The following is a 13658-nucleotide window of genomic DNA, read 5'->3' as shown; positions in this document are numbered from 1 at the left end:
TGGGTGCAAGGGGGGTGGGATGGGGGTGGAAGTAAGGGGAGATGTTTAGAGAGAAGGGAGAGGGGGAGGATTGGGGATGGCTTGGGGGAATGAGATGGGAGGAGGCAAGATGGATATGGGACTAGGGAAGTATATATCTCAACTAAGGGAGCCATTTTAGGGTTTGCAAGAGTCTTGATTCTGGAGGGGTTCCCAGGCCCAAGGAGAGGTCCCCAGATTGTTCCCTGGGCAGCAGAGAAGAGCGTGCCTGAACTGGCCTTGGCCCATAACCATACTGATGAATATTTTGTGTATCACCATAGAACCTTCATCTGGCGATGGATGGAGATAGAGTCAGAGACACATATTGGAACACTGGACTTAACTTCCTAGGTCCAAATGAGAAGTAGATGGAGGGAGAATGTGAGCAAGAAAGGCAGGACTAGAGGGAACCCTCATCTGACAATAGATGGAGATAGAGACAGAGACCCACATTGGAGCACTGGACTGAGCCCCCACGGTCCAAATGAGGAGCAGGAGAGAACATGAAAAAGGAAATCAGGACCGTGTGGGGGGTGTTCACCCTCTGATACAAGGGGACTGATCGAATGAGAGCTCACCAAGGCCAGCTGGACTGGGACTGAAATAGCATGTGATCAAACCAGATTCTCTGAATGTGGCTGACATGGGGGCTGACTGAGAAGCCATTGACAATGGCACTGGGTCTTGTTTCGTCTGCATGTACTGGCTTTTTGGGATCCTGGTCTGTTTGGATGCTCACCTTCCTGGACCTGGAGAGAGGGGGGAGGAACTTGGATTTCCCACAGGGCAGGAAACCCTGACTGCTTTTGGGAATGGCGTAGGAGAAGGAGAGGGAGTGGGGGGGGGAGAGGTGAGCACCCTTGCCTGCACCCTTGCTTGCACATGCTCAGACCAGCAGAATGGCATTAACCAATCAGGACAGAGTTCAAGCCTCTCCACCGGTTAAAAGCAGCTGCCTCGGGGCCCAACGCTCTCTCTCTAAGCTTTCTCTCATCCCTGCTCTATCTTCCCTTCCCCCAATTTTCCTCAATCAAAGGGCTCCAAATAAAGATGTGACCAGAGAAGGAATTCTCGTTTTTGGTGGCGTTCATTCCTGCAGGCCAGGATGGCCCCCCGCAACTGGTGCTCGAAACCCCGGGACACTGAGGGACCCTGACAACTACGCCGGGGGACCCTGAGAAGGAAGCGCCCAGCAACGTGCTGTAAGCCCGGGAGAAAAAAGCTGAAATCAGACACCAGGACAGAGAGCCGTGAATTTCAGAACTCTGAGAACGTGGAGCGGTGAGTGACGTCAGTTGAATTCCTCCAGAAAGGGGAGGAAAAAGAATTTCAAAGTATAGGCCTAAAAAGAAAAAAAAATAAAAAGAAAATCAAAGTTAAGGTATCTGAAAGAAGGTACAGAAAGCAACGGGGAAGAAAAATCCCTTAAGTTCAGTGCAGGAGGAATGTGAACAGCAGCAAAAAAAGTGAGGTAACTAAGGCGGGACTATGAGGACGATGGGGTACGGGAGACCGCGGCTTCCGCTCCCTCTCCGTCCACCTGCGTACTCGCTGATAAGAGACTCGGAGGCAACAGTCTCGTAGGGAGGCGAGTTGATCGTGTTCTAAGACTGCCTTCCCTATTCTTAAAGAGCCACAGAGCTTTTGGAGGTGATTTTCACCTAATTTTGTTAAGAGAGCTCAGTCTCTGGCTCTCACGTACAGAAAACTTTAACTTTGTTTGAGGAAGTAGCCGGCGGTGGTGGCGCACGCCTTTAATCCCAGCACTCGGGAGGCAGAGGCGGAAGCTGCGTGGCAGCGCCGCTAAAGACCTAAAGACGGAGAGGGGCCAAACTCTGAACTGTGTTTCCATAGCAACATGGGCGGGCGGAGATGAGTTCCCAGAGAACGGGGCTCCGCGCGCGGGCAGACCGGGCAGGAGAAGCCCCCCCACGGGTGGGCGGATGCCCCCCTCGCCGGAGCTTGGCGGTGCGAATTCAATGCCTGAGGTGAGGCTGAGGTACAGTTTGCAGGTACTGAATAAACGGCGAGCCGCGCACGGCCCAGGGCGGAGCCATGCCTTTGGGCCATGCAGAGCACGCCATAATGGGCTTCAGAGGCGGAGCTGTGGCAGCCGCCATCCGCTGCTGCCGCCGCCCTCAGCCAAGGTCGCTAAAAATTCAGTCAGATAAAAACATTTGTCGCCAAAAATTCAGTCAGATAAAAACATTTATCCCCCAAACATCGCCCCTTTGTCAGCAGGAAGTAGTCAGATCAAATGCCGACGTCTATTTTCCCTCATAAACTTCAGGCAGAACTGGTCCTAATTATCATAATAAAGGCGCGTCAACCTGGTTACCATTACCTATTGCCTCTGGCAACGGGTGGAATAAAACAATGCTACCTAGAGGTTTTTTCATCTGAATAGGGGAGCTGGAGAGATGGCTCAGAGGTTAAGAGCACTGACTGCTCTTCCAAAGGTCATGAGTTCAATTCCCAGTGACAACTGTTTTGGTTATTAGACAAAGAGGGGGACTAGCTTCCCCCAGAGAAAGGATTTCTCTTGCATTCTTTACACTTAATTTTTAATTCAAAATTTTGCTGGTACAGGCAAACAAGATTTGCTTTTTGAAGCAGAGACCTACAGGTCTCTAAGTTCAAAACCAGCCTACTTCCAGTACTGATTGTGCTGAATTTTTACACTGAGAGTTTTTAGTACTCTTAAATGTTAATTTGGGAGGAGAGTTTTGTTTATGTTTTTCTAGGAATGCTGACATACATCTGGATGCCAGCAAGACTGACAAGAGAAATAAAGAAGAAGATGACCCAGTGGATGCTGAGTGTCCTGCTGTGGAAGATTCATGCGGAGGCAGCAGAGATGACCTTCTGAGCGGTGCCAAGAGCAGCTGTTTCACACCATCGACTTGAGCAACACCCTGTGCAACCTCTTATCTCTTAACAATTTTCTGACTGACTCTACTTTGCCTTTTCCTTCCTTAGGAATGGGTGGGAGCAGAGATATTCTTGGCATGCTGTGTATAGGTGGAAGTGCTGTATGTCTTTGATTGGTGTGCTACCTGCTAGCCCAAGTGAGGTGGGACAAGGTCTTTGTGGCACAGGCCTTGGCAGTCTTGGAATGTGTATCCTCACCCCAAGTTTGACTCTCAGCTTCTAAAGAGCTCATAGGCAATTAGCCATGCATACCCTCTAGGGACCAGATAATCCCACGGCATTGAGGAAGGTATGCATAGGCGGAAGGTGTGCAGACACAGCCCTAGCACTCCCAGGGTAGTGTCCCATTGCACGGGAAGGGTGTGTCTTGCTTTTCTTTTCTTTAATCGGTCCACACATCATGAGGTGGGGACCAGATTGGAAAATAGTTTTGCCTTATTGCTCTTATTAACAAGAGAAGAGGGAGATGTTGGGAGCCACCTGGAGGCACAGGTGGTCCTGCAGTTTGGAGGTAGCCATGTGGGGCTGAGCACCCTTGCCTGCACCCTTGCTTGCACATGCTCAGACCAGCAGAATGGCATTAACCAATCAGGACAGAGTTCAAGCCTCTCCACCGGTTAAAAGCAGCTGCCTCGGGGCCCAACGCTCTCTCTCTAAGCTTTCTCTCATCCCTGCTCTATCTTCCCTTCCCCCAATTTTCCTCAATCAAAGGGCTCCAAATAAAGATGTGACCAGAGAAGGAATTCTCGTTTTTGGTGGCGTTCATTCCTGCAGGCCAGGATGGCCCCCTGCAGAGAGGGAGTGGGGGGAATGGGAGGGTATGGGGAGGAGGGGAGGAAGTGGAAATTTTTATAAACAAATAAATAGGTTAATTAGGAAAACTAATAAATATGAGAAAAATAAAAAAAATTTAAAAAAGATCTTGTAGAGTAAAGGAAGTCTTCCTATCCTTGCTCCAGTGGTCCATCTTGGTTCATTTGCATAGCATTCTAGGGCAGTGGGAACCCACTCAACAGGGGCTACAGCCCGCTCCATAGCCACATCTCACAGTTCATGAAACTAGAGGATTGCTGCTGCCTGACACATCACTTCCAGTTGTGAGATTATTAAACACAGCATTGAACTGTTTGAAATGAAAATGTGGCTCTTCAGAACCACAGGTAGATCTTTTTCTCCACAAGGAGAAGAGAGTCATAAAACAGAACAGGGATGAGCAGCTCCTGTGGAGACACTAACTGGGTTTTATTGCTAGCCTCGGAGCAAACATTTCCCATTTAAATGCTAAATATGACAGGTAGCAGGGAAAACTATGAGGAGATATGAACGTTTGCAAATACTGCCAAAGATCAAATATGAAAATCCATATTTCTAAAACTTTTCCAACGTGGACCTAGTCGTGGATTGTCATGCCTGTTGCTAGCTCTGTGTGGTTATGCTATCCGTGGATAACACAGTGTGAGACTTTCTAACTCACCCAATCTTACAGGGATAAGAGAGCCGCTCTCCCAGAGCTCAGAACAATCAATCTTTGGACAAAGGCAATTAGAGTGTCTTTGGCTTACAGAATTCCAGATTGTGAAGGGGTGGGAGCTGGAAAGATGAAGCAGCAGCTAAGAGCACTGGTTGCTTCTGCAGAGGACCTCAGTTCAGTTCTCATATGAATGTTGGGCAGCTCACACCTGCCTGTGACATCAGCAATGCTTTACCACAGTTCCTCATGTTGTGGTGACCCCCCAACCATAAAATTATTTTTGTTAGTGTTTCATATCTATAATTTTGCTACTGTTCTGAATCGTAACATAAATGCTGAATATACAGGAGATCCGATATGCAACCCTTGGGTGCCGTGACCCACAGATTGAGAACTGTTGCTGTAGGCTTGCTTTGCAGGTTCCCTCTCCCTGCCTCTTTGAGAACTACACATGCACACACCCACACAGAAACACACACACAAACACTTAAAAGGAGATAAATATCTGAAAATAATTCTAAACCCAGTACAGTTACCATTAATAAAAGAAAGCAGGGTGCAGATATTTCAAAGAAAATCTGATGAGAATGTATTTCCTATAAATATTTTTTAAGAAACAAAGGAACCTAAGAAGCAAAGTGACAAAAAGAAAGAAACCTTAAAGAACTTCACAAGACAGGGAGAGAAGACTTACATTTAGAATGTATGCTGCTCTTGTGGAGGACCTGAGTTCAATTCCCAGGATACAAATGGAGCAGTTCAAACTGCCCGTAAGTTCAGCTCCATGATATCTAGTATTGTTTTCTGGCCTCTGCAGGCACTGCACTCCTGTGTATAAACACACACACACACACACACACACACACACACACACGAGAGAGAGAGAGAGAGAGAGGGAGACTCATGCACACACAGAGACACAGACACACACAGAGACACACAGACTCTCACACATATGCATTAAAAAAATAAATAAGCTTCTTTTAGCAAAGACTGGAGCAGGGTCATGAAGAAAGGAACTCTGAAAGTCAGCCCTCCAATAAAAGAGCAGGGAATTATGAGCCCTATAGTAGCTGTGGCTGAAGATTGGAAAAGTTCAGGAACACTTGAGAAACTTACAGAATGTATAAGACAGCTGTGGACTCAAACACTCTGCACAAGAAAATATTAAGTAGCCATCTGTAGAGGTTTGAATAGATATGGTCCCCACTGACTCATGTTTGAATGGTTGCCCCATGTGGAGTGGCACTATTAGGAGGTATGGCCTTGGTGGGGGAGGTTTGGTCTTGATAGAGGAAGCACATCACTATGGAGATGGGCTTTCAGGTCTCATGCGATCAAGCTATGACCAGTGTGGCACACAGTCTTCTTTGGTGCCTGTAGATTCAGATGTAGAGCTCTCCAACACCATGTCTGCCTGCATGTTGCCATGCTTCCTGCCATGACAGTAACGGGCTGAACCTCTGAAACTGTAAGCCTGCCCCAATTAAATGTTTCCCTTTATAAGAGCTGCTGTGGTCACGGTGTCTCTCCACAGCAACAGAAACCCTAAGACGCCATCTTAAATGCTTAACTGCAGAACCCTGCACTGTCGTAGGTCAAAGATAACATTGGCAAGGACATTCGTTCATCCTAGAACGCCACATGCATGACATGGGTGAAGGAGAAGAAGAAGAAACACTTCTAATACTAGTAGAAATGAAAGGGAAAAATGGCAGAGAATGTTTCAGATGTAGAGTCATGTACCAAAAGAAATAGCTTGTGGAGTCAAGAATGGTTGGCACGGAGGAACAGGAGACACAGAGTGCCTTGCTATTTAGATATTCAGAACTGCTCAATTTGTAAGCCTGTGTGCATATCTTATTAATGAAAAAAACATTATTCATGTTTTCATATTAAATGCATTTGTAGTTTATATTTACTTTCCAATCACACAAAAATTACACAAAGGCAGACATGCTATAGACCGTAGTCTCAACCTTCCTAAGCAGCAATGCTTTAACACAGTTCCTCATGTTGTGGTGACCCCTCAACCATAAAATTATTTTTGTTACTGTTTCATATCTGTAATTTTGCTACTGTTATGAATTGTAACATAAATGCCTAATATACAGATCCAATATGCAATCCTTGGGGTCGTGACCCACAGATTGAGAACTGTCGCTGTAGGCATGCTTTGCAGAATCCTGATATTTATACATTGTGTTCAGGCTACCTCATATTCAGCAGGTTCTTAATATTTAGCTCTATATAGTGTTCCGGCTACTGTTTCAATAGAGTGTTAAATCAGACTTCCCCTGTGGTCTCGAGTTTCTGACTGGAGCTTCAGGGCTGCAAGCAGCGTCACGTGACACATATTCCCAAGAGGTCCTTCAGACAGTTTGCTATGGAGTGACCTACGAGCTTTCATTTAAGAAAATACAAATTCTAGAAACACTTGATAAAAATGCCATCAAGACTTGCCAAAAGTTTCCATGCCATCAAAATAACTCCTAACTTTCAAGGTACCCATAAATATCCCTTCTACTAAAAATCGCGCCATTAAGAACGCTACATGTGGAGACTGCTCTAGAATAGGAACATTAAAAGGCTTGTTTGCAGAGTCTGTACCCCCAGTTTGACACATAACAGACAAATTGCCTGCAAAATAATTTCCACTGTGGCTCCATTTTAATTAGTGGCAACCCAGAAGTCAAGTGATTCCTTGTGGAACTATGAAGAGGTAAATTGCATCACTATGGATCACCCAGTCACTATATGGCTCGGTGATAATGTCCTATCCATCAGCAATGACAGCCCATTTCCACCCACTGTTATGAAAAGGTGTGGGTGATAGAAAGTCATTGCATTTTCAGAGCTAATGTCACGTTCTAGAACCAACCTGTCTCCTGCTCTGTCAATTTCCCCCCGAATGAAACAAATAGGGCTGCCACTGGCTCGCACAGATAACAGCTTCCATGCTGGCCCACACACTCATCACTGATGGGCTCGACAGCGCAGCCCCAACAAGCAGAAAGCAGATTTGGAACGTCACCAGCTCCCCTTAACTGCTTCGTGTCTCTGCCCTCTGGAAATAACTACACAGGGTCATGCCTTGGATGATTCTTCCAAAGCAAGTTTCTGGATGCTGTACAAATAATAACCAAACCCACTTCATAAGGAAGTATAACACTAAGGCCTCATTTTAGCACCTAGTATAATGTCTAGTACCTAGTGTCAGCACTTAGCACAGTGTCTATCACCTAGTATGAGCACCTAGCACAATGTCTAGTACCTAGTTTGTGTACTTACCATGATGTGTAGCACCAAGTGCTAGCACTTAGCACAATATCTGGCACTTCCCTTGAGCAATTAGGGAAATATGAAGCACCTTGAGTTAGCACTTAGCATGATGTCTAGTGAGCAACATAAGCATTTAGCACAATGTCTAACAACTTGTTTGAGTACTTATTACAATGTCTAACACCTAGTATTAATGGCTAATATAATGTCTAGTTCCGAGTGTTAGTACTTAGACCAATGTCTGGTACCCAACATTAGCACTTACTACAGTGCTTAGTAATGGTACCTTCTGTCCAAAACACAACCATTTACTTGTAATATTTAAACTGGGGGGAATAGAGTGAAGAGTATAACCCTGGGAAAGACAGGCAAAGCGAGGAATAAGAATTCATACCTGTGGGGTTTGTTCTGTTGCTAAAACTGGTCCCTCGGCATTAAAAGAACAGAGCCATGGAGTACTGTAGAATGAGAGTCAAATTGGAAGCATGGCCTTTGCTCGCATCACCTCAGGATCCTCTCAATACAGGGCCAATGCACATGAGCATGTACAGATGTGGTCTAAGAGCTTGATCCACACAGTCGAGACGTGTGAGAAAAGTTTATGCTGTTATCTAAGGGGACCCCCCTCTGTAATTCCACAAAACACTGCAGGCATGAACCAAGAGGTCCAGCTACTCCCTACCCAATTGCAGAAAACAGCCACTTGTTAAAAGCAGTTGTCTAACTAACCTGCAGCAGTCTCTTGCTATCCCAGTGGTCAGAATACCGGGGGGAAAAGGATACGAGGATCTTCATTCTACAGGGACGGGTGCTCCACAAAGAGACTTAAGGAAACAAGAAGCTGAAGGATGAAGGCTGGTGTGGGGGTGGTTTGTTTATTCAATAGCTGCCTGAGCCTCTTCTATGCCTTCACTATGCAACACTGTTAGTAGACAACACTTAGAGAGTACAAGGTCTCACTGCCCTTTAGGAGTCCATTCTCTATGGTGGGATACCTCGCTCAGCCATGACGCAGGAGGAGGGGCTTGGTCCTGCCCCAACTTGATATGCCAGACATTGTAGACTCTCCATGGGAGGCAAAAGAAGCATAAGGTCTGGCACTGAGGAGACAGCTCAGCTAGTAAAACATTTACTGCTCTTCCAGAGGACCTGAGGTCACTTCTTAGCACTCATGCTAGCAGCTCACAACTGTTTGTAACTCCAACTCCAGGAGCTCAGACACCCTCTTCTGATCTCTGTGGGTACCTATACATAAATGGCATACACACATGCCCACAAGCACATGCACACTCACACACACACACACACACACACGCACGCACGCACGCATCCACGCATGCACACACGCACGCACAGGCACAAGGCACAAATAAAATAAAAATGAAATTATAATTTGATAAACATAGGATCGGGGCTGGAGGAATGGCTCAGAGGTTAAGAGCATTGCCTGCTCTTCCAAAGGTCCTGAGTTCAATTCCCAGCAACCACATGGTGGCTCACAACCATCTGTAATGGGGTCTGGTGCCCTCTTCTGGCCTGCAGGCATACACACAGACAGAATATTGTATACATAATAAATAAATAAATATTTTTTTAAAACATAGTTTTTATGTTTGGTAAACATAAAAGAATAAACATAAACATGAAACATAGTTTCATCTTTGGTAGAATTTCATCCACTGGATCCAAACCACCTTGTACTCGGTACAAGGAGAACCACCAGCTGAGGTCCCACTGGGATCTCAGCAAGGGCATCCATGAACAGTAATTCAGATCAGGGAGTTATAGTCCACCTCCTCTACCAGTGATTGGGTTTTATCTTAGCATCAAACTCTTCTATGGGTTTTATCTTAGCATCAAACTCTTCTATGAACTCAAGTATGATAGGGACCAGGCATACAACTTTATCACTTCATTCTTTTGACAGAATGACAAGAAAAAGCCCACCTTCATAGAGGAGGGAGGGGGAGCTAAAACAAGCAGACTTGAAACCGTATAGATATTTCACATAAATTAAACTAGTCCTCCTAGAGGAAGATGGGAGGCCAATGGAACTCAAGAAGCTACAGAAGGTACAAGACTGAAGGACTCATTTGGGTCTCCTCCAGGGTTGGATGAGCAGTGAACAACTGCTCTAGAGGAGGAAATGTTGGGGAGCTGCCTGCAAGCCCTGCAGAGGGCTGCAGAGGGTGTTAGGGAGTCTGTGCTCCTGAGCTACCCCATAGGGTGAGCTTTGGAAGGTATCTGTCTTGGGTCACCGCATACTCATCACTAACAGTCGTGGATTCACTGGCTAGAAGCCATCCTTGGATGGAGTCCTTTCTAAAGTCTGTCGTGTGTTCCCCATCGGAGCTAAACAGAAGTTTATTCCCAAATCCCTGGGAACTTTAAGTCTCTCTAACCCTTCACTGGGTCTCCATCTGCTTCATCGACACCAGATACGCAGCTGCACCTACCTGTATCTGAAGTCTGGTAGGCTGCGGGTGCCATACAGAAAGAACGGCAGGACCAACAGCAATGTGCAGATCACTGTGGAAAGCAGCAGAAACTCCTTCCAAGTCTCGCCCAAGATTTATTGCATCAAAAATCTCTCTTCCAGGAAGTCATCTGTTAGATTGATAGTGTGCTTCTAAAGTTCAAAGTCTTTTGTGCGCTCTTTAACTGGATTAAAGATTTTTTTGTAATATATATATATAAAAATGAATGGCTTTAGGAACAAATGCCTTCTATCCATAATATTTGGGAAATAAATACACAATAAACTCCTGAAACACTCACCACCAAGAAGAGGCGTTTGTCTTTTCAGCGTATAAAGTAGCTGAGGCCATGACGAAATGAGTATGACAAGAGTCGCTGTGAGGTCATGCTTGAAATAAATTCTCATTTCTCCTCCCGGGATGTCAACAATACGGTGGTGTCAGAGAGAACTAAGACGGAAAATGAGGAGATGCGGAGGAGGAAAGTCACACAGAGAGGACACCAGGTGCCTGGCAGTGTAAAAGGCTTAGAAATACAAACTGCAATACAATTTACAGAAAAGGAGATAGTCCCGAAACACTGTTCCCTAAGCCTTCTGCGTATGTTCAACTCCAACTTACAGCAAGGGAGAAAAAAATAAAAACCAGGGATTTCTAAATCACATCAAGATTCTTGAAATCAAATATGCAAATAATGCAGGCGAGATGACCTGGAAAAGAAGCCGTGGACCAAAAGCAGACACAGAGAACTTAAGGAAGGAGGTTAAGAACCAGAGAGAATGTTCCCGTAGGCGCTTCTAGCTGGGGGCTTCACCAGATTCTGGAGTCAAGGAAGTCCCAGACTCCACATTCGAGGATATGCACATACCTATTAAAATTAGAAAATTCAAAAAATAACACAGGGCTGTAGAATTTCTGATTTGGGTTTTTTGAGGGTTTGAGGGGATGCTCCTGGCAGTCTGTCTGCCTGCCTGCCTTCCTGTCTGTCAGTCCGTAGTTCTCCTTGTTCATTTGTTTGCTTATAAAAGAACCTCAACATGTACCCTGCATTACCTTTGAACTCACAATCCTCTTGCCTCTTCTCCTCAAATGTTGGGATAACAGGTCTGCATCGCCTACCTGGACAGAACTTCTATTTAATAATGTCATGATCAATCTGCTTCTTGATACGAAAAGTCAAGAGTTACAGAATCCATCCATTACTTGAACTCAGATGTCTGAACCAGATAACTGGTTTCAACTAGTAAAATCTTATGGGACCTGACTATCTCACAGATGGCAACTATCAATTCTAGAACCTGTTTTAAATCACCCGAGTGTGTTAGAGAGCAAAGAAAAGTGGGCATTTCTCCATCGCTGACAGCGGAAGCGGGGCCAGCAATGGCTGAATTTCTCCTCAGCACTTTCAGCCTTAGAAGAACTTTATCTGTGCTGTACTCATGCTCAGGTATCGGCGAATCAATCCCACACCAGTTATGTTTTAAGGGGTTATTTATTTTGGGGGGTAAAACTTACATACACCTCAGGAAGGGAGCCTAGTCGCAGGAGCCAGGAGCAGGAGCCAGGAGCAAGCACCGGAACCAAGAGCCGGAACCAAGAGGGCCTGATCCGGATATGCTTCTCTTTTTAAAAGAGAAATATACCACGCCCCAGTGGGCTGGTATTTCAGCAGCTATTGGCTGACGGAGCGGAAGTCGCTCCCTGCTGCACTGTGGGCTCGTACTTCAGCAACTATTGGTTGAGGCAGCGGAAGTTACTCCCACAACACTCAGGGACTATAATGTCCATCGGAAACTGATCTAAAGAACTCACCTAGAGAACCAGCGGTTAGGACTTCAAGGTACCACAGCCACTGCACAGTGAGGAGGGAAGACAGAGAAAAGAAGGAACCAGAGAGAATACTGAAATTCTAGTCCACAACACTGTCGGTCCCTGAAGAGTGGACGGATGAGGCAGCTGTGAAGCAGCTCAAATGAAATCCAAGGAGCTGAACTACGGTGAGCAAGGGAGTGTGCAAGCCAAACACTGCAATAACCGGAGGTCATGTGCAACAGACCATTGTCTGAATCAAATTTTCAAAGAATCTAAATGACTAGAAAGACACTAAAAATACATAAAAGAATCAAGAACTTCCTATTGTTTAGATGTCGTTACTCCCCAAACTTACCTGTGAATTCTTCATAATTCATGCCCTGATTCTACCAATCTCTTTACTCTTTTAGTTGTACTTAAGTATATTTTGGGGAGCCTGGAGCACATGCCACAGTGTAACGGCGAATCAATCCCACACCAGTTATGTTTTAAGGGGTTATTTATTTTGGGGGGTAAAACTTACATACACCATAAACCATCAGGAAGGGAGCCTAGTCGCTGGAGCAGGAGCTGGGACCAAGTGCTGGAACCAAGAGGCCCAAGCCGAGATCTGTGGCTCTTTTTAAAAGAGAAATATACCACACCCCCAGTGGGCTGGTATTTCAGCGGCTATTGGCTGACAGAGCGGAAGGCGCTCCTGCAGCACCGTGGGCTCGTGCTTCAGCGACTATTGACTGAAGCAGTGGAAGATACTCCCGCAGCACCAGTGTACATGTTGGGGTCAGAGGACAACTTTTGGGAACTGGTTCTCTCATACCACCATATGGGTCCTGGGGATCGGGCTACGGACTTCCCAGCACATGCCTTTACCTGCTGAGCCGTTTCACTGACCCCTACTAACAATTCCTTATGCAAAAAACAATAAAGATATTTTATAATTGCAGTGACAAAGGATTTTAATTCTGTCCAGTGACAAAGAACCCTCAAAAATCAAAATAATTTTTAAAATTGTCCAGTAAAGTCAAAGGCCTTAGGAGTCCTAACTTTGAGAACGCCTATAAAGTAAGAAGACACAGCACCCTGAGGTCCTAGAATAAAGGCCAACAAAGACGTCAAAGGGACAGAGTAAAGAGTCACACTCCTGCTACCATTCAACATCCAAAAACCTAGAGTTGTCAAAGCAGCCCTGGAGGATGGAATTTAGTCACAAGTGTAACACAACATCTCAACAAGGGAAAAACAGCCATTCAGCCCTGGCTCATCCTACACACATACAAATCTCCTAAGGTAGGCTATCAGCTGAAACATGAAAGTTAAATTTATTTCTTTTTAAGAACTGGAGAAGAAAACGCAGGATATATCTGTCTTGAGACTGGATAAGGCCTCTTTTAAAAACCCATCACTGAAATGCAAAAGATTTTGCTTTCCAAAAATATCAAGAGAAGCTTGACGGCTGACATCCTTTCTAGAAAGAAAATTCCGGTAGCACATATCTCTGGTCAATGTATACAGGAAATATAAAGAGGAACAATCTAATAACTATGGTGCGGGAGAATTATCTGTATTCTGTCAATCATGTATTTTAATAAAACGCTGACTGGCCAGGCAGGCAGTATAGGCGGGTCAACCAGACAGGAAGTAGAGGTGGGGCAAAGAGAATAGAA

The sequence above is a fragment of the Myodes glareolus genome, chromosome 18, assembly GCF_982192425.1.
Source record: "Myodes glareolus chromosome 18, mMyoGla1.1, whole genome shotgun sequence".
Lineage (NCBI taxonomy): Eukaryota > Metazoa > Chordata > Mammalia > Rodentia > Cricetidae > Myodes > Myodes glareolus.
The sequence above is the reverse complement of the archived record's forward strand: the minus strand, read 5'-3'. Positions refer to the sequence as shown.